The sequence below is a fragment of the Mirounga leonina genome, unplaced genomic scaffold, assembly GCF_011800145.1.
Source record: "Mirounga leonina isolate KUSES-001 unplaced genomic scaffold, KU_Mleo_1.0 Mir_82, whole genome shotgun sequence".
Taxonomy (NCBI): domain Eukaryota; kingdom Metazoa; phylum Chordata; class Mammalia; order Carnivora; family Phocidae; genus Mirounga; species Mirounga leonina.
Window position 1 is genome coordinate 57,130,574 of NW_023270825.1, and position 18,369 is coordinate 57,148,942.

General features: G+C 41.1%; 1 protein-coding gene across 4 annotated transcripts in view; it reads left to right on the forward strand.

Annotated features, from left to right (window-relative positions):
- Nucleotides 1-686: 686 nt before the first annotated feature.
- SEC23A (Sec23 homolog A, COPII coat complex component) overlaps nt 687-18,369 on the forward strand; it is a 71,189-nt gene continuing 53,506 nt past the window's right edge. The window contains exon 1 of one of the 4 annotated variants that reach the window (XM_034992902.1): nt 687-873. The gene's annotated coding sequence lies outside the window, so the exon portion shown is untranslated. Of the gene's footprint in view, nt 874-8,721; nt 8,744-12,631; nt 12,851-13,076; nt 13,131-18,369 lie in introns of those variants that run through there. The other 3 variants (XM_034992901.1, XM_034992900.1, XM_034992903.1) reach the window with 3 other exon arrangements.

The window sequence follows — 18,369 nt, forward strand, 5'->3', positions numbered from 1 at the left end:
TACCCAAAAGTGACCATGATTAATCTTAGGGCCAATCTTGTGAGGCAGGTACTATTATCTCCATTTCGCAGGTGAGGAAATAAGTCAGAAATGGATTAAGTAACTTGTGCTGGGTGACAAATTCCAAGAAACAGTGAAAGTATTATATTTCATTCTTTCTAAACAAGCTCTAAGTGAATACAATTGACTTTTATTTTCTAAGATTATGTTTATTTTTAAGGCTTTTTTTTTTTTTTTTAAAGCACTGCCTTTAGCTTGCAAGCAGTTGATTTCAATACCAGAATGTAACTCTCTCATTTGAAGATAAAGTGAGAACAAGTACTTGGGTTAAGAGCTAAAGAAATTTGTGCTTATGAACAGTAACTAAACAATTGGGAGACTCATAAACACACTGCTTGGGGGCAAACTGGAAGGTTATTTGGTTTAAAATGTTACTGATTTTGTAATAACTTTGGTGACAGATGGTAACTACACTTATGGAGGTGAGCATTTAAAATTTTTTATTTTATTTTATTTTTTTTTTACTGATTTTGGAAGAAACAAATTTGAAGAGAAATATGGAGACTCTTGTCCCCAAACATTTTGGTAATAATCAAGAAAAAATTAGAAAATGTAAGTGATGACTTCATTTCTGGATTTTCTTACAATTTTCTTTTTTTTGGGGGGAACTAATTTGTTAGCAATTCCCACCCACTTTTTGGATAAAAGAACAGGTAATTACCTAGGAGACCAACCTCCAAAGGAACCATGCTTGACACTGAATTTCATGTATAAGTACGTGGCAGAACTACACATAGATGAAGAAAGAAAGGAGAAGAACAGCAGAACGGAACACAGGTTGTCCTTGACAATAATTATTTTCCAAAAGAAGAGGTGAGTAATAAAGTACACAAATGATTTGAAATGATTCTAAAATTTTAAATACATAGGAATAAATTCATTCAGGAAAGAGGAAAGTAAATTAAAAATTTATAAGGGTTGCTTTCTGCTACTGCAGTGGAGTAAGAAAGCTTTATACTGGAAAAAAAGGGAAGGCTTCGATATGCCCTGGTTGGAGGCTGTGGCACGGGAAAGCTATAGGTGGGCTACTGTAGGAGAGGTAAAACTTCTCCTCCACCCTCTTAGAGTCTCTGACTGGGCCTAATAATTAAACTGACATAAGACTTATGTCAGGAGACATAACAGTACAAAAGCATATAAATTTTATTTAGTATTTCCTACATGTACATGGGACCCGTCACAAGAAAAATCAAGACCCCAGTAAGGTAGGACTGAAAGCTGATATAATAGGTTGCACAAAGAGTAGTGAATTTTGATAATGTAACAAAGGGATTTGGGCTGGGGTAGTTAATTGTGGGAAAGTAACTAGGAACATAAGGGTTTAGTTTAATAAGGTTTGTCTACACATTTATCTCAGCTTCAACTTCCCATCTCTGGTGATAGGAAAATCCTACTGGTATAGGGAGGGTACCTTTCACATGAGAGTTTTATTTCCTGCTTTCAGGGAAAAAAAGGAAGGTTAGAGGACCCTTCTTGTATATGCTTTTTTTTAAAGTGACTTTAACTCAAAATAATATGCCAAGGGTGGCATATTTGGGAGTGGCGTGCTCTGACTCCATATTCTACCTAGAAGAGGGACATCCTATGAAATTGGTTAGGGGTGCATATTTGCTTTCTTTGGTTGGTTGGTCCTAAATTGGAAGCAGGGAAAAATATTAGGAAAGCTGTCAATTGTTAATCAAGTCCTGGCTATCATGGGACAATTATTATGAAGTTTTTGTTTGGCTTTCTGGATTGTTTCTAGAGATAGCAGTATGACTTCCTACAAGTTTGACTTCTAGGCTGCTTTTCCTGGCTGGTTACTGTAGAATAATAGGTTGATTTCCTAGGATGGTTACTGCAGATTGTAGGTCAGAGTCCTATTTATATATATATGGTCTGGCCATTGTCCATTTGTATATTCAGTCTCAGCAGGTAGAGGAAAGGGTTTGTTCAGGGCCTTATTACTAGAAGAAATAGGTCATGTTGGAAAAATTGGAAGGAGGTCAATATGGCTGATGCATAGAAAATAGGGAGTGAATGGTGCTAGACAGGGTTGTGAGATATGTAGCTGTACATAGTTATGTATGGGGCACCTTCTTACTGTGTGCTGGGGGCTGTCAATGCCCTCCAACCATAGACTACCAGAACACTCCTGTAGTCACGTGATTATTGAGACTAGGGTATGTCTCAGTAAAAGGATGCTAAGACTAACTTATTTATCATAGGATTAGGGCCTTGGTGATTTGGGGATGTCAGGAATTGAGGATATTCTGAGTCTGACTGCTGGTTAAAAACCTATGGGTAGGGGCACCTAGGTGGCTCAGTTGTTAAGTGGTTGCCTTCGGCTCAGGTCATGATCACAGGTTCCTGGATGGAGCCCCACATCAGGCTTCCTGCTCAGCGGGGAGTCTGCTTCTCCCTCTCCCTCTGCGTGCTCCCCCTAGCTCATGCTCTCTCCCTCTCTCTCTCTCTCTCTCTGTCAAGTAAATAAAATCTTTAAAAAATCTAAAACTATGAAATGAAACAAAACAAAACAAATTTAAAACACCTGTGGGTGATTTTTCATGCCTGACCATAGCAGTTAAAAAGGCTTTACCCCCCGGGGCGCCTGGGTGGCTCAGTTGGTTAGGCAACTGCCTTCGGCTCAGGTCATGATCCTGGAGTCCCGGGATCGAGTCCCACATCGGGCTCCCTGCTCGGCGGGGAGTCTGCTTCTCCCTCTGACCCTCCCCCCTCTCATGCTCTCTCTCTCTCATTCTCTCTCTCAAATAAATAAATAAAATCTTAAAAAAAATAAATAAAAATTAAAAAATAAATAAAGTGCTCTAGCTTCTTGTGGCACCTGGGTGGCTCAGTTGGTTAAGCGACTGCCTTCGGCTCAGGTCATGATCCTGGAGTCCCGGGATCGAGTCCTGCATCGGGCTCTTTGCTCGGCAGGGAGTCTGCTTCTCCCTCTGACCCTCCTCCCTCTCATGCTCTCTGTCTCAAATAAAATAAATAAAATCTTTAAAAAAAAAAAAAAAAAAGGCTTTACCTGGCAGGCTTCACAGGGGAAAACTGCCCTCCCTTACCACACTTGGTGCACAGCCAGTGCATTGCAGGCTCTGAAGGGAGTTGCCGTCAGACTCGGCCCCTCCTGGCTGGCCATGCTCTTATGTATAGTTGCATTCCTAGCCAGGTGTCCCCATTTGGAGGTCTCTTTATCGGGAAACTGACCCACTCTCTCAGTACCCAGTACTTTTCCATTCCTACTTTTCCATTCCTTTCTTCCCCAACCCTTCACAATGGCCTAGTTGCATAAATCTGCAGAAAACACTTATTAGGGACTCCCTCAACAGTGAGATGATGCCCAAGTTTGCACTGATCCACTTGGCCCTCAGACAGTGGGGGAATTGGTTCCATAGGGTAATGGAACAGACTCTTGCTCGTACAATCATAGTAAGTGATTAAAAGCTTCACCGGTAATTCCGTTTTGGCTCATTGTTGCTTTGCCTACTTTGACATCGAGCAGCTCAATTCTTTCTCTAGCTCATCTGAGTACAAATTCTGTGATTAGGTATCTTAATACTTATATAGAAGGTGGAAGGAAAAAAGGAAGCTCATGATATAATTGGTAAAGAAGGAGCAGTCACTCAAAATAGGTTAGGGAGGTATTTGGTCATTTTATGGCTTGGACAAACTTCTTCATTTGTCTGAGTTCAGACACTAATACAGAGTTGTCTTGTTTTTGTCTTGATCCTTCTGGGACACTAAGTGGCCTTGTCTGATGTTGGTGTGCTGTGAAATGGTTTATATTCAACAGGAGAACCACGTGGCCTTGCTGTGAGTGCCAGGACAGCTCCTAACAACAGCTAGGCACAGTTGATAGAGCCCGGCCCAATTTCAGGCTCTTAGAAGCTGCTTTTCCTTCTCAGGGCTAAACATTTTATATAGATTATTTCATTTAATCCTTACAATGTGTTATTATCCTAAGTGGTAGGTTACTATATCTTCACTTTCAGATAAAGAAACTATGGCTCAGAAAAAGTTATGGGAAATACCTAGGTTACACAGCTAGAAAGTGGATGGAGTTGAGATTCTGTCCTGGGTGGTCAGACGTAATGAGCCATAAGTAAATCACTATGCTTCACAAGATACAGCTCAATGAAGATAAGTAGCTAAATAGAGCCTTTACAACCTACTGGTCATAGAGTAGAGAGAGGCAATGAAAAGATAGATACAAGGAGATTCTAGTCTTTTTTTTTTTTTTAAGATTTTATTTATTTATTTGAGAGACAGAGAGAGCACAAATGGTGGGGAGGAGTAGAGGGAGAGGTAGACTCCCCGCTGATCAGGGAGCCCTGTGCAGGGCTCGATCCCAGGACCCCAAGATCATGACCTGAGCTGACGGCAGACACTTAACTGACTGAGCCACCCAGGCACCCAGATTTCTAGTCTTAGTACATACCCTCTGAGCACGAGCAGTCTCTTTAATCTCTCTGTCTCTATGTCTCCATCTCTCTGTCTCCTTGAGAATGCTGTCCTCCAACACTGGAGTCCAGATGCACAAAGAAGACTACAAAGCTGACTTGATATCAGAAAATCAAGGCAAGGACTAGTTTATTTATAGAAAGTGAGGGGCGCCTGGGTGGCTCAGTCGTTAAGTGCCTGCCTTCAGCTCAGGTCATGATCCCAGCTCCTGGGATCGAGCCCTGCATAGGACTCCCTGCTCAGCGGGAAGCCTGCTTCTCCCTCTCCCACTCCCCCTGCTTGTGTTCCCTCTCTTGCTCTGTGTCTCTCTGTCAAATAAATAAATAAAATATTTTTTAAAAATTATAGAAAATGAAACAAAACAAAAACTTTACTCCTCTTTTAAAGTAAAAACACAAATCTAGTTCCTTTCTTTTAAAGTAGAGAAGTTCCCTTCTTTGCTACATGAGTTTTAAGAATTCTTATGTTCTTGGGCGCCTGGGTGGCTCAGTTGGTTAAGTGACTGCCTTCGGCTCAGGTCATGATCCCAGGGTCCTGGGATCGAGTCCCACATCGGGCTCCCTGCTCGGCGGGAGGCCTGCTTCTCCCTCTCCCACTCCCCCTGCTTGTGTTCCTGCTCTCGCTGTCTCTGTCTCTGTCAAATAAATAAATAAAATCTTTAAAAAAAAAAAAAAGAATTCTTATGTTCTTTACAAATCAAATAAAAGATAACAAGAAGGGGCACCTCGCTGGTGCGGTTGGTAGAGCATGCCACTCTTGATCTCAGGGTTGTGAGTTCGAGCCCCATGTTGAGCATGGAGCCTACTTAAAAGAATAAAATAAAACAAAAACCCTGTGTATATAAAAAGAAAAAAATCTGTCAGTATGTAACTATGATTTGTTTCTTTGGGTTACTATAAGTGGTTTAAGAGTAGATCAAAGGATTTCATTTGTTTAGTTTGATTAAATAAACTTAGTAATCATCCTGGAGTTGATAGAGTAGCAGGATGAAGTGATGTTGGAGTATAATACTGGTGGGGCACTCTGTGGAATAGAAACACTTGCTGTTGGAGCAAGAGCTAGAAAGTTTAAAGGCAAGTCTTGTCAGCCTTTGAAGGGGAAAAGACATGCATGAAATGAAAACTCAGTGTTACTGGGCGCCTGGGTGGCTCAGTTGGTTAAGCGACTGCTTTCGGCTCAGGTCATGATCCTGGAGTCCCAGGATCAGGTCCCGCATCGGGCTCCCTGCTCGGTGGGGAGTCTGCTTCTCCCTCTGACCCTCCTCCCTCTCATGCTCTCTGTCTCTCATTCTCTCTCTCTCAAATAAATAAATAAAATCTTAAAAAAAAAAAAAAAAGGAAACTCAGTGTTACAGGTTTTAAATGGGCATCAGCACCTTGATCCTGGATATGCTTTTTAACCTCTCTTATCTTTAATTCATTGTCCTGTATAGGGATTAGACCAAATGATCAGTAAGGTCTATTTGAATTTAGAGTTCTATAACTCTCATGTGTAATTTATAAATTAGCCTTATTTATTAATACTATATTTACTGTGACTGTAGTAGTTGTGTGCGCAGACTAGAGCCCCAGACACATGATATCCTATATACATGGACTTGACACACTGTTGATGCTGAAAATTCAAAGTTAGAACAATCTGAGTATTGCTTTTTCTAGTGAGTACTACAAAAATAGTTGGTGGGTGCCATGTAATGTCACCATCTGAACAAATGGAAGAGAATTCATGTTAGAAAAAACTGCAGGCACTTGATTTATGCTAGAAAATGGGTTAAACCAAAAAAAAAAAAAAGTACTGGGAAAAGCTCCATCTGGTGGTGACCATACAAAATTCCAAGCAGTTTACATTACACTTCCCTTGACACTGTTCAAAGTTCTGGAATCTTCAGTTGAGAAATATCTGTGGGTTTAGAAGTACGCAGGAAAATACTGGTTGTTACACATTAACTAGTATTTAAGGTAATTAATGACTGAAAACAAAGTCATAGGGTATTTATAATACTTGATCCCAGATAGTCCCTGGAAAAAAAGTTCCAAGGTCAAATATCTTTGGGAAATGTATTTAAATGCTGTGCTTAAACATTCACAATGAATATTAGCATACTAAAACCCCTGACAAGTCAAGAGGCCTATTTTACATAATTTAACTGGTGCTTCCAGACTTTATTGGACTCTAGAAGCTCTCCCTCTCTTTCTCTTTCTCTTTTTAAAGATTGATTTATTTATTTTAGAGAGAGGGGCTTGGGTCGTGAGAGAGAGAATATCAAGCTGACTCCCCGCTGAGTGCAGAGCCCCATGCAGGACTTGATCTTTTTTTTAAGATTTTATTTATTTATTTGACAGAGATAGAGACAGCGAGAGAGGGAACACAAGCAGGGGGAGTGGGAGAGGGAGAAGCAGGCTTCCCGCTGAGCAGAGAGCCTGATGTGGGGCTCGATCCCAGGACCCTGGGATCACGACCCAAGCCGAAGGCAGGTGCTTAATGACTGAGCCACCCAGGTGCTCCAGGACTTGATCTTAAGACCCTGAGATCACGACCTGACCTGAAATCAGTAGTCAGATGCTTAACCGACTGTGTCACCTAGGTGTCCCAATAATAATAATAATAATTTATGATTGTTTAGGTTTTCATGCACATTCATGAACATTTTTTTCTGGTGTGTGTGCAAAATGGTGGTTTTATTAAAGCATGGGGACAGGACCTGTGGGCAGAAAGAGCTGCTACACATTCATGAACATTTAAGGAACAATTATTTTGTGCCAGGATCTGTACAAGGTGGTGTAATGAAAGTAAACAATTATAATCAGTTGCATGTTGGTAAATGTTTAACAAATATCCTTCAGGGCACCTGGGTGGCTCAGTCGGTTAAGTGTCTGACCTGGACTCAGGTCATGAGAAGGGGTCCTGGGATCGAGCCCCGCATCAGGCTAGGAGCCTGTTTCTCCCTCTCCCTCTGCCTGCTGCTCCCCTTGCTTGTACTCTCCCTACCCCACCTCTCTGTCAAATAAATAAAATCTTTAAAAAAACAAAAAACAAAAAAAAAAAAACCACCCAAATATCCTTCAGATTCACAGATTAATCTCAAATGCCTTGGGCCAGGGATGTCTATAGATTAAGTTAGAAAGCCAGAGAAGGTTGTTTTAGGAGAGTCTTCCCTTTCTCCAATTCCTAGTCTAATTGTCCTTTCCCAGGAGCTCAAGATATTTTCCATTCTCTCTCTATTCTTCTCTTCCTCAAATCAAAACCTCTTAACTTTAAGTATACCAAGAAAAATAGTCTTCACCATTTATAATCTAAGTCCAATGGACTCTTTCATTTTTATATTTTTATATCATTTCATGAGTTATTTATACAAATTAGAGTAAAGGGATATTCAAAGTTGTTATAAAAAGAGTAAGCTGTTATAAAAAGAGTAAAGGCATAATGGAAAACAACTTTACTGGAAATTTAAGTAACTATCTAAATATAGCAAATCCCAATTTTTATTCCATATTTTCCTGGTTTTGAAGACATATCCAAAATGGGCAATGTCCTCTGAATGCAACTGTGATGCATGAGTCTGGAACATATCCATCTTGTAAACAGTGATTGCAGATTTCAAATGCTTCATTACTATATCCTAGCTAATTGTTACTTCTGGTTCTTTGTGCATTTGTATCACCAAAACACAGGACCTGAAGAGTTTTTTGAGAACTTTAAAGGCTCATAATTTTGTTGAAAAGAGGACAGCCATCATTTTTGCTCCCTAACTGCAAAACTTTTGTATTTTTAGTTTTATAAATAAGCAACCCAAAGAATTAAATTTTTTTCTAATTTTTAAAATTATTTATTTATTTGTTTATTTATTTATTTATTTTTTTTTTAAAGATTTATTTATTTATTTGAGAGAGAGAGTACATGAGTGGGGGAGGGTCAGAGGGAGAAGCAGGCTCCTCGCTGAGCAGGGAGCCCGATGCGGGACTCGATCCCGGGACTCCAGGATCATGACCTGAGCCGAAGGCAGTCGCTTAACCAACTGAGCCACCCAGGCGCCCTAAAATTATTTATTTTTAAAAAGATTTTATTTATTTATTTTGACAGAGAGAGAGAGCACGCAAGCAGGGGAAGGAGCAGAGGCAGAGGGAGAAGCAGACTTCCTGCTGAGCAGGGAGCTCAATGCGGGGCTCAATCCCAGGACTCTGGGATCATGACTTGAGCCGAAGGCAGACGCTAAACCAACTGAACCACCCAGGTACCCCTAAAATTTTTTAAAAGATTTTATTTATTTATGAGAGACAGAGAAGGAGAGAGAGAGCAAGCATGCAAGTGAGGGGGGAGGGGCAAAGGGAGAGGGAGTGAGAGAATCCTCAAGCTGACCCCTGCTGAGTGGGGAGCCCAATAGGGCTTGCTCCCATGACCCCACAGTCACAACCTGAGCTGCAATCAAGAGTCAGACTACTCAATTGACTGAGCCACCCAGGCACCCCAACCCGAAGAATTTTTAATTTCTAGGGTATCTATTTCCTTCCTATCATCTTAGTATACACGACTACCATTATTAGCATTTGTCTACTTAAGAATCATATCAAGTAAATTTATCCATATAAACATCATAAAAGAAACACGGTCATGAATAACTTGATTATACAATATTTTGCAAGAATAATCAGGATGGTCTCATTTTGCTAAGAGCACATATCAAGTTATTGCTTTTGAATGAATAACTGGATAAAAATAACATATTTCAGGGCGCCTGGGTAAAAGGGAACAGATAAGTGGGGTGGTGTAAGTTGTCTTTAATGTAGTATGCATTACCAGGTTTAGTGATCACATAGATCATCATAGATGACATGTTTATAAAAGTAGAAAGTCTGAAAGAATTTATATACTACTTGTTGGAATTAATATGTTAAGTTGTCAAGTCTTCTAGATCAAGGTCAATATACAAAATTCAACTATATTTTTGTATACTGGTGGCAAACATAGAGAAAACAACATTTACAAAGATATAATATAGGGGCACCTGGATGGCTCAGTCAAAGAGACTCTTAAGGATAGAGAACATAGGGTTGATGGAGGGAGGTGTGTGGGGGGATGGGCTAGATGGGTGATGGGCACTGGGTGTTGTACGTAAGTGATGAATCAGTGAATTTTACTCCTGAAATCGATATTGCACTGTATGTTAATTAACTAAAATTTAAGGGGCACCTGGGTGGCTCAGTCATTAGGTGTCTGCCTTCAGCTCGGGTCGTGATACCAGGGTCCTGGGATTGAGCCCCCATCAGGCTCCCTGCTCAGTGGGAGGCCTGCTTCTCCCTCTCCCACTCCCCCTGCTTGTGTTCCCTCTCTCACTGTGTCTCTCTCTGTGAAATAAATAAATAAAATCTTTAAAAAAATAAAATAAAATTTAAATACAAATTGAAAAAACTAACAAACAAAAAAAGAAATAATATTAACTCATTGATACTTGAGTTTGAGAAATTCTAGGAGATAGTAATCTAAAGATTTACAGTTTGGGGCGCCTGGGTGGTTCAGTTGGTTAAACGTCTACCTTCAGCTCAGGTCATGATCCGAGGGTCCCGGGATCGAGCCCCACGTTGGGCTCCCGGCTCAGCAGGGAGTCTGCTTCTCCCTCTGCCCCTGCCCCCCTCCATGTTCTCTCTCTCAAATAAATAAGATCTTAAAAAAAAATAAAGATTCACAGTTTAAGATTTCACTATCATTATCAGGATCTAGATTGCTGTTTTCTGTATCTCTGCATTCATCTTCCAAATTCTGAATTCTTACTTATATTTATTGAAAACTAAAAGCATGGTACAAAAATCTTGAAAAATGCTGCAGTACTTTGAGCATTACAAGAAGATAATGCAATATGACCTACTTCACTACTGTATCATCTTGGTAATCCTATTGTTCTTCCATTTTCTTATTATTTTAGTCTTTTTAATTTAATTTAAATTTTTTAAAAGATTATTTATTTGTTTATTTGACAGAGAGGAAGAGAGAGCACAAGTAGGGGAGGCAAGAGAGGGAGAAACTGGCTCCCTGCTGAGCAGGGAGCGGGATTGGATTTAGGGCTTGATCCCAGGACTCTGGGATCATGACCTGAGCCAAAGGCAGATGGTTAACAGACTGAGCTATCCAGGTGCCCCTATTTTAGTTTTTTTAAAGAGCTTGAATAATTGATGGGTAAATAATTCCATGGATGATGAATTAGCAGAATATTTCCAGATATAGAAAAATAAGATCAGTAAGGTCCCATGATATATTCTAGATTTATAAGAGTCCAGTGGACCGATAAGGCAATTACAATAGATTAAGTTTTATTCTATTTTTAAAAATTATTTTCTCTGTTCTTTGGAAGACCTCTAAGAAAAAATAAAAGTCATGAAATATGGATTCTTATACACAGAACTCCAAAAAAAAGAAACCCCCAAAAACTAAATTTGGGTCCAGTAGATCTTGATGCTATAACTCATTCATCTTTTTTTTTTTTTTAAAGATTTTATTTATTTATTTGAGAGAGAGAGAATGAGAGACAGAGAGCATGAGAGGGAGGAGGGTCAGAGGGAGAAGCAGACCCCCCGCTGAGCAGGGAGCCGGATGCTGGACTTGATCCCGGGACTCCAGGATCATGATTGAGCCGAAGGCAGTCGCTTAACCAACTGAGCCACCCAGGCGCCCTATAACTCATTCATCTTAAAGTACATGAAGACAGATATAAATAAATTTATTTCCCATCCTAACATCTATTTCATTGTAATAGGGAACAAAGGTCTTTGTTCAGCTAAGAACAAGGGATTTATGACTTCTTAGGTTTCATTGAGCTGCAAGGCAAAGAGGTATTTCTGGGGACCACGAAATGAATGAAATTATCAAAGGTGCTACACTTTGGTTTATTCCTCACTGAATTCCAGATTTCCCATAGATCCTCTCATCTATGTCTATTTACCCTACTCATTCTTGGATCTTGCTTCTTTTTTGTGAATGTCCTTATTCCACCTTTTTTACCATTGCCCATAGCTCTTTACTTGCTGTGCTTTCAGTCAAGAATCCTCATTAAGATAGCATCCAGAGCTCACTTTATTTGCAGGCCTACACTGAATTTTTGTGTTTGATTCCCATTTCCTCTTCAGGATTGTATTTAAATTTGACAAGCAAAAGCATCCTCTTCTACCTTACAAAACAACCTTAGCATACACATTATAGGCAGAAAATATATGATTGGTGTGCATCTTATTTCTCAACTATAATGAAGAACAAGAGTTGGATCTTTTTTCCTACTCCTTAAAAATGCTTATAAGGCTAAACCTGACAGGATTTTAGGTGTTGTCATATATGGAATTAATTCCATGAGCAACCCCTCACTTAAGGATGGGGTGCTCCAGACCACCAAGCTCTAATGACTTTCCAACCTGTTTCTCTCTCCCATTTCGCTCAGCTCTTTCCTTGGAAAGAGAAGGAGAAAACGCATTAAGATTAATCAGCCAGAGATTGTAGTGGTGAGGAGGAGGGATGGCAGATGCAGTGTAGGAGGAAAGAGGTGGACTGTCTCGGAATACAAAAATCCAATGTACAGGCCAGGGATTTTGGCCTGTTTTGCCTATGTCGTATCACCAGCATTGCTACTGTACCTGGCACATAGTAGTGTTCAGTAAATATTTGTTGCACTAGGTGAAAAAACGAACTTCTCACTTTGTTTTTTTAGGAGAGATGTGGTTTTGTGGTTCTAGGAATCAGTCAGGGCCCTACAGGAGAGGATGTCCTACGGACGCCCCCTCCTGCGATTTGAGGAGTCTGAATGGCGACAGAAGTTCCCACTCTCGCCTGCGGCCCTCAGGGAGTGGGACCTGCCGAGGCTGCCGAGAAAGGTTAAGGCGCTCCAGTTCCGCGGGGGTCCCTCTCCCCTCCGGCGGTCCCCAGCGAGGTTTGGCTCGGTTGCCCCGCCCCCCAGGCTCCGTCACCGCCCTTCCCTCCCTTTCTCCTCCTCGTCCCCACCCCTCACGGCTCCTCCCGGGTGCCGCACCCTCCCCATTAGTTCCCTCACCCGGGAGCCCCGCCCCGGCTCCGTCCACGCCCCTTCCCCTCCCCTCTCTCCTCCTCGGGCCCTATCCCCGCTCTACTCCGCCGGGCCCGCACTCTCCCCTTCAGTTTCCTGGCGCGGTCGCCCCGCCCCTCCACCCCTTGACGTGGCAGAGGCGGCGCCAGCCATGTTGGCCCAGCGGAGTTCTGCGCGGAGGCCGGGGGCGGGGCGGCGCCGGCCCTGATTGCGGTGCCACGGTTGCTCAGGTCGGCGGAAAGGACCGATTTTGCAAGGCGGTGGCCGCGACCGGCGCGGATCTTGTTTGGGGGCACTGTGGTAAGGACTGGCTTCGGGGCCGCCTCCTCCCGGCTCCCGGAGGGGCCGCGGGCGCTCAGCGGAAAGCGGGGGAGGGGAAGCTGTGCGGCCGTGGGCCGGCAGGCGGGCGGGCCGGGGTCCCTGGGTGGTGCCCGCTCTGCCCTCTTGGTGCTCCGGAGCAGGCGGGCGTGCCGGCGGAGGCACCTTTGAATCCTCACCCCTTCGCTGTCTCACCCACCACTCTGCTTCGTTCTTCCGGGGCCTGGGAGTCCGGGCCCCTCACCAGGCTTCCCTGGATAAGGTGCGAAAGGTGGGAGTCGGGTCAAAAACGGCAGTTCAGCATCTCGCCGAGCACCCACCCCTGCCTTCCGGGCGACCTGCCTTCCTCACCCCAGCTTATCACCGCTTCTGGACCCTTGGGCTTCTTGGTTCATACCTTGCCTAATCTGAAGTGCCCTAGACTTTGAACCCAGGTGCCTTCGTCACCGGTAGTTCGGCCTTGGGAGTCAAAGGGGATAAGGAGAATTAAGTGCCAGGTCAAGCTAACGCCTTAGGCCTCGATTACAAGTAGAGAGCAGTTTTCAAATCGGACCAGTCTTTTCTGTTGTGCTAGCGTTTTCCCAATTTGGTGGGAAAGGAAAAGCACAGTCAATGTACATATAATCTCTGGTGTATGTTGAATTCACGTGAATTGTTCAAGATCATAAAGCTAGGCATGGAAAGCAGTTGAAAATACTTCATTGAGGACTTTACAACTGAAAAGTAGAGAGGCACACTTAATTGTTAAATACATCTGATTGGAAGAAACTCATATTTTACTTGCAATTTAGGATATTTTTCACTTAGGATCTATAAAAGTGCTAAAATTGGAATATTGCAAACTCCCAATTATTATTGAATAGGAAAAGCTTTTAAAAATACTGTGGGCATGTATTTGATATGCTAGGTTAAAGAGACATAATGCTTTGCTTTGCTTCTTTGCTTTTAGTTATACCATGAGAAATTATTTAACTAAAGTAAGTCCTACTGATTATAACTTGTGCTGGGAAATGAGACATTTCTTTAGCGTAGTCGTTTGTGTTTTGTACCACTTTAAAAAAATATTATGAGTAGTATTTTAAATCTCCATCCTAATACAGTGTCTGAATCATATTTATTTGGTTTTAACATAAGATTAGGGGACACAGTGCTGATCAAATAATGAATGCATTTTATAAAAAGCTAGTTTGTAAAAGGAATTTATTTCAGATATGCCATTGTTGGATATGAGGCCCAGCGTGGAAAGGTTTGTACTGGAATTAGTTTTAAAATTGAGCGATTCCTGTCTTGGAAAGGTGAGGGAAGTCAGGGAGGTGTTGTGCATGGCCATGTAATGGGACCAGTTAAGAAGAAATAGCTGGGACTTTTTCAAAATAGTGATGGAAAGTGAGAATGTACAAAATAAAATAGATGTGATTTAGTGAACAAATACGATATTAGAGCAGAGAGGAAAAGGAGGGTAATTGTGCTCAAATATCACACAGGTGATATTTAGTATGTCATATTAAAAGGAAGGATGTTACAGTCCAGCCTTGTTACTTCTAAAAACTTAAACCTGACTATTGTGTGTAAATGTCTTTATGCTAAGTCTCAGAGCCTTTGTCTACTAGGCTTTCTGATTGAATTAAGCCCTAATGTCCTAAGACCTTGGTTCTTTTGTCTTTTTTTTCTTTTAATTAAAGGATTTTATTTATTTGACAGCACAGGCAGGGGGAGCCGCAAGCAGAGGGAGAGGGAGAAGCAGGCTCCCTGCTGAGCAAGGAGCCCAATACAGGACTTGATCCCAGGACCCTGGGATCATGACCTGAGCCGAAGGCAGACGCCTAACCGGCTGAACCACCCAGGTGCCCCAAGACCTTGGTTCTTAGGATCTCTTTGGACTCTTAAACATTATTGAGGCCCCCCCAATAAAACCCAAAAACCCACCCCTGCCTTAATAGAAAATAGGTGGATTTTCATATCTACTTCTGCATTCAGTCTATTGTGGTATGTTATTTTGCTTGAACTGTATGAAAGAAGTCTGGCCTCACATAGATACGTAGTTGGAAAAAGGAGGAATATTTTAATAGCTTTTCCATATAATTGTGCATATTCTTCTTTGGTACTACACCACAACTTGACAGTTTTAATTGAGAAATCAAGGGTTGGTGGTTGTTGTTGTTGTTTTTCTAAAGATTTTATTTATTTATTTGACAGAGAGAGACACAGCGAGAGAGGGAACACAGGCAGGGGGAGTGGGAGAGGGAGAAGTAGGCTTCCTGCTGAGCAGGGAGCCTGATGCGGGGCTGGATCCGGGACCCTGGATCATGACCTGAGCCGAAGGCAGACGCTTAATGACTGAGCCGCCCAGGCGCCCCAGAAATCAAGGATTAATAACAGTGTGAAGTCTGAAATCTTAGAAATGTACTTTTGTATTCTATTGCATTAAAATTCATTGGTCTGTCCTGCATTTTGAATGGATCTATATCCATTCATGATTTTGTAATACCATGAATTGATCATTTGGGAGATTTTGCTTCACTGAATAAAGTATATTTTCTAAATGTTGACATGTTTCATTATAGCAATAGAAAATTCACATTAATATCAACACCAATCTTATCAGAAAAATCTTTACCTACTAGCCAGCTGTGAAGCTCAGGGTCCTGGACACAGGTTTTCAAAAATTTTGATATTTGTAGGGTGCCTGGGTGGCTGAGCGGGTTAAGTGTCTGCCTTCAGCTCAGGTCACGATCCCAGGACCCTGAGATAGAGCCCCATCAGACTCTCTGCTCAGCGGGGAGCCTGCTTCTCCATCTTCCTCTGTCTGCTGCTCCCCCTGCTTGTACACTCTCTCTATCTTTCTCTGTCAAATAAATAAATAATACCTTTAAAAAAAATTTTTTTATATTTGCTTGAAAGCTCAACTTTTATCTTTCTTAACTACTGTCAATTATTTTCCAGGTGACAGATTCACTTCATCAATTGACAAAGTGTATGCCAAATATCTAAGTACTAGTTATGTACCATTTTTGGAGAATTGAGAAAATAGTCAAAACATTTTTTGTGTTTTTGTGGTTCAGATGAAAAACCTTGATTGGTCTAGTATTTTAATAGGTATTTTAATGCTTTTTGGTGATGTATTTTATTATTTTTTAAAATTCTAACTAAAAAAATTTTTTTTTTAAAGATTTTATTTATTTATTTGAGAGAGAGAGAATGAGAGAGAGCACATGAGAGGGGGGAGGGTCAGAGGGAGAAGCAGACTCCCTGCCAAGCAGGGAGCCCGCTGTGGGACTCGATCCAGGGACTCCAGGATCATGACTGAGCCGAAGGCAGTCGCTTAACCAACTGAGCCACCCAGGCGCCCCCCAAAATTTTTTTGATAATACATTTTAGGTTACATAGATTCGATTATACATGCAAAAATGGAAAACTTCATTTGCTTTTTGTTCTGTAGAAATAATAGGAGGGATTGCATAGTGCTGGAGTTTGTATGTTTGTTTATTTATTTATTTAAAGATTTTATCCATTTTTTGGCAGAGAGAGAGAGAGAGACAGCTAGAGAGGGAACACACGCAGGGGGAGAGGGAGAAGCAGGCTTCCCGCTGAGCAGGGATCCTGATGCAGGGCTCAATGCTGGGCTTGTTGCGGGGCTCGATTCGGGACCCTGGGATCATGACCAGAGCCGAAGGCAGACGCCTAACGACTGAGCCACCCAGTCGCCCCAGTCCTGGAGTTTATATTCACATCTGTAGCATGGAAGCTGTTGCTAAACCTGGATTTCTCTCCCAGAGGAAGCTGTTTCTCCTTTAAAACTGAGGTTGGCATCTAACTGTCCTCTGACTATTCCAGACCTTTGTTTTATTGTTATTTTTCAACACCCACTTTTTCTTGAAAACTCATACTATCCTTCTCGAATCTGGCTTCTGTATTTACCATGAAGATCATCTTTTCTAAACAAGTTTAGTTATCTTAGGATTCCTCTTTATCCCTTATCAACCTTTGAAAAATCTGTGTTCGCTTTTGATTAGCACACAATTCTCTAGTTGTCTCTGAGATTCTGATAGGAAATAACAGTGTTTAATTTTTCTTTTATTTTTTTAACTGAGATGTATTTAATATATAACATTCTTCTTTCTTTTAAAGAAAAAAAAATTCTTAGCTGTTAAGGAAGAGAAATACCTAGATTTGTTAAGCTTCGCTTTCTGTAATTTTTATTAACAAGATCTATTTGAAAATGTTTCTAAAATTAAAATTATTATATTCAGTATGCTTTTTTCAAATACCTTTTCTTCCCTCAGTTACATTTTAGAATCAGTTCCTCATCCTGTAGTCATTCTTAGCAACTTCAGCATCCCTGTTGGCTCTTTTGGCACCCTACCTTCATAATTCTTCAGTTGTTGATATCTTTCATCCCTCCTACAAATCTTTTGGCCAGCCACATAGCACTTTAAACTCTCTATTTCTCAGAACTTTAAATTTTACAGTTTCCTTCCTTCACTAATCACTGTTGCAGTTTCAGAATGTGAGATAGAACTGTTGCCGAGGTAGGAAAGCTGGCTTTCTAGATAGGCAGTAAGAGAGTAACAAGATGGGAGATGTCTCTTGATACTGGGCCCTAATGAGAGCAGCATCCTCCTCCCCCTGCTAATAAATTTAAGTGATTATATTGAAATTGTATGTCTCAAATTAGAGTTTAAAATGCTCTCCTAAGTTGGAATATTGGAATGTTAAAAATATTCTGAATTAAGTTTCTGCAAAAGAAGTCAAATGGCATATAAATCATACAGAACACCACTTAGCAAGCATTTTATTTATTGTGGACAAATGGTCCTGTATTTGCACAATAAAAAAAATTGTCTAAAATAGAAGTACCCAGTTTTAGAAAAATGTTTTTGTTAAGCGCTTTTAAGCATTCTCTTCTAGCAGATTTTGTGGAAACTTGTCATCTTCTGGTTAGAAAACCATATGAGCTTTAGAATTTAATGTTTTTGATAATCTGTTCATTAGAATAATGTAACTTAGAGGGCTGATATAGAAAATGTAGGATCTAAATTTTTCCCCATCTTTGACTTTCTTTCCTATACACCCTTAAATAAATAGGATACCTATTTTACTATTTCTTTTGCTGTAGTTTTTTTATTTTAAGAATGAATAAAAAGGATAAAATACCTCTTACTGGGGGGCGCTTGGGTGGCTTAGTCGGTTAAGCGTCTGTCTTTGGCTCAGGTCATGATTCCGGAGTCCTGGGATGGAGCCCCCCGCCCCCAGCATTGGGTTCCCTGCTAAGCGGGGAGCCTGCTTCTCCTTCTCCCTCTGCCTGCCACTCCCCCTGCTTGTGCACATTCTCTCTCTGTCAAATAAATAAATAAAATCTTAAAAACAAAACAAAACAAAAAAACCCCCTCTTACTGGGCCTAATGAGCACTGGGTTCTGTAGAGTCATTCGTTATTTTGTTATAAGTAAGGTTATTGTTGCTTACGAATTTTTTTTTCTGAGATAAATACTTTTATTTGGC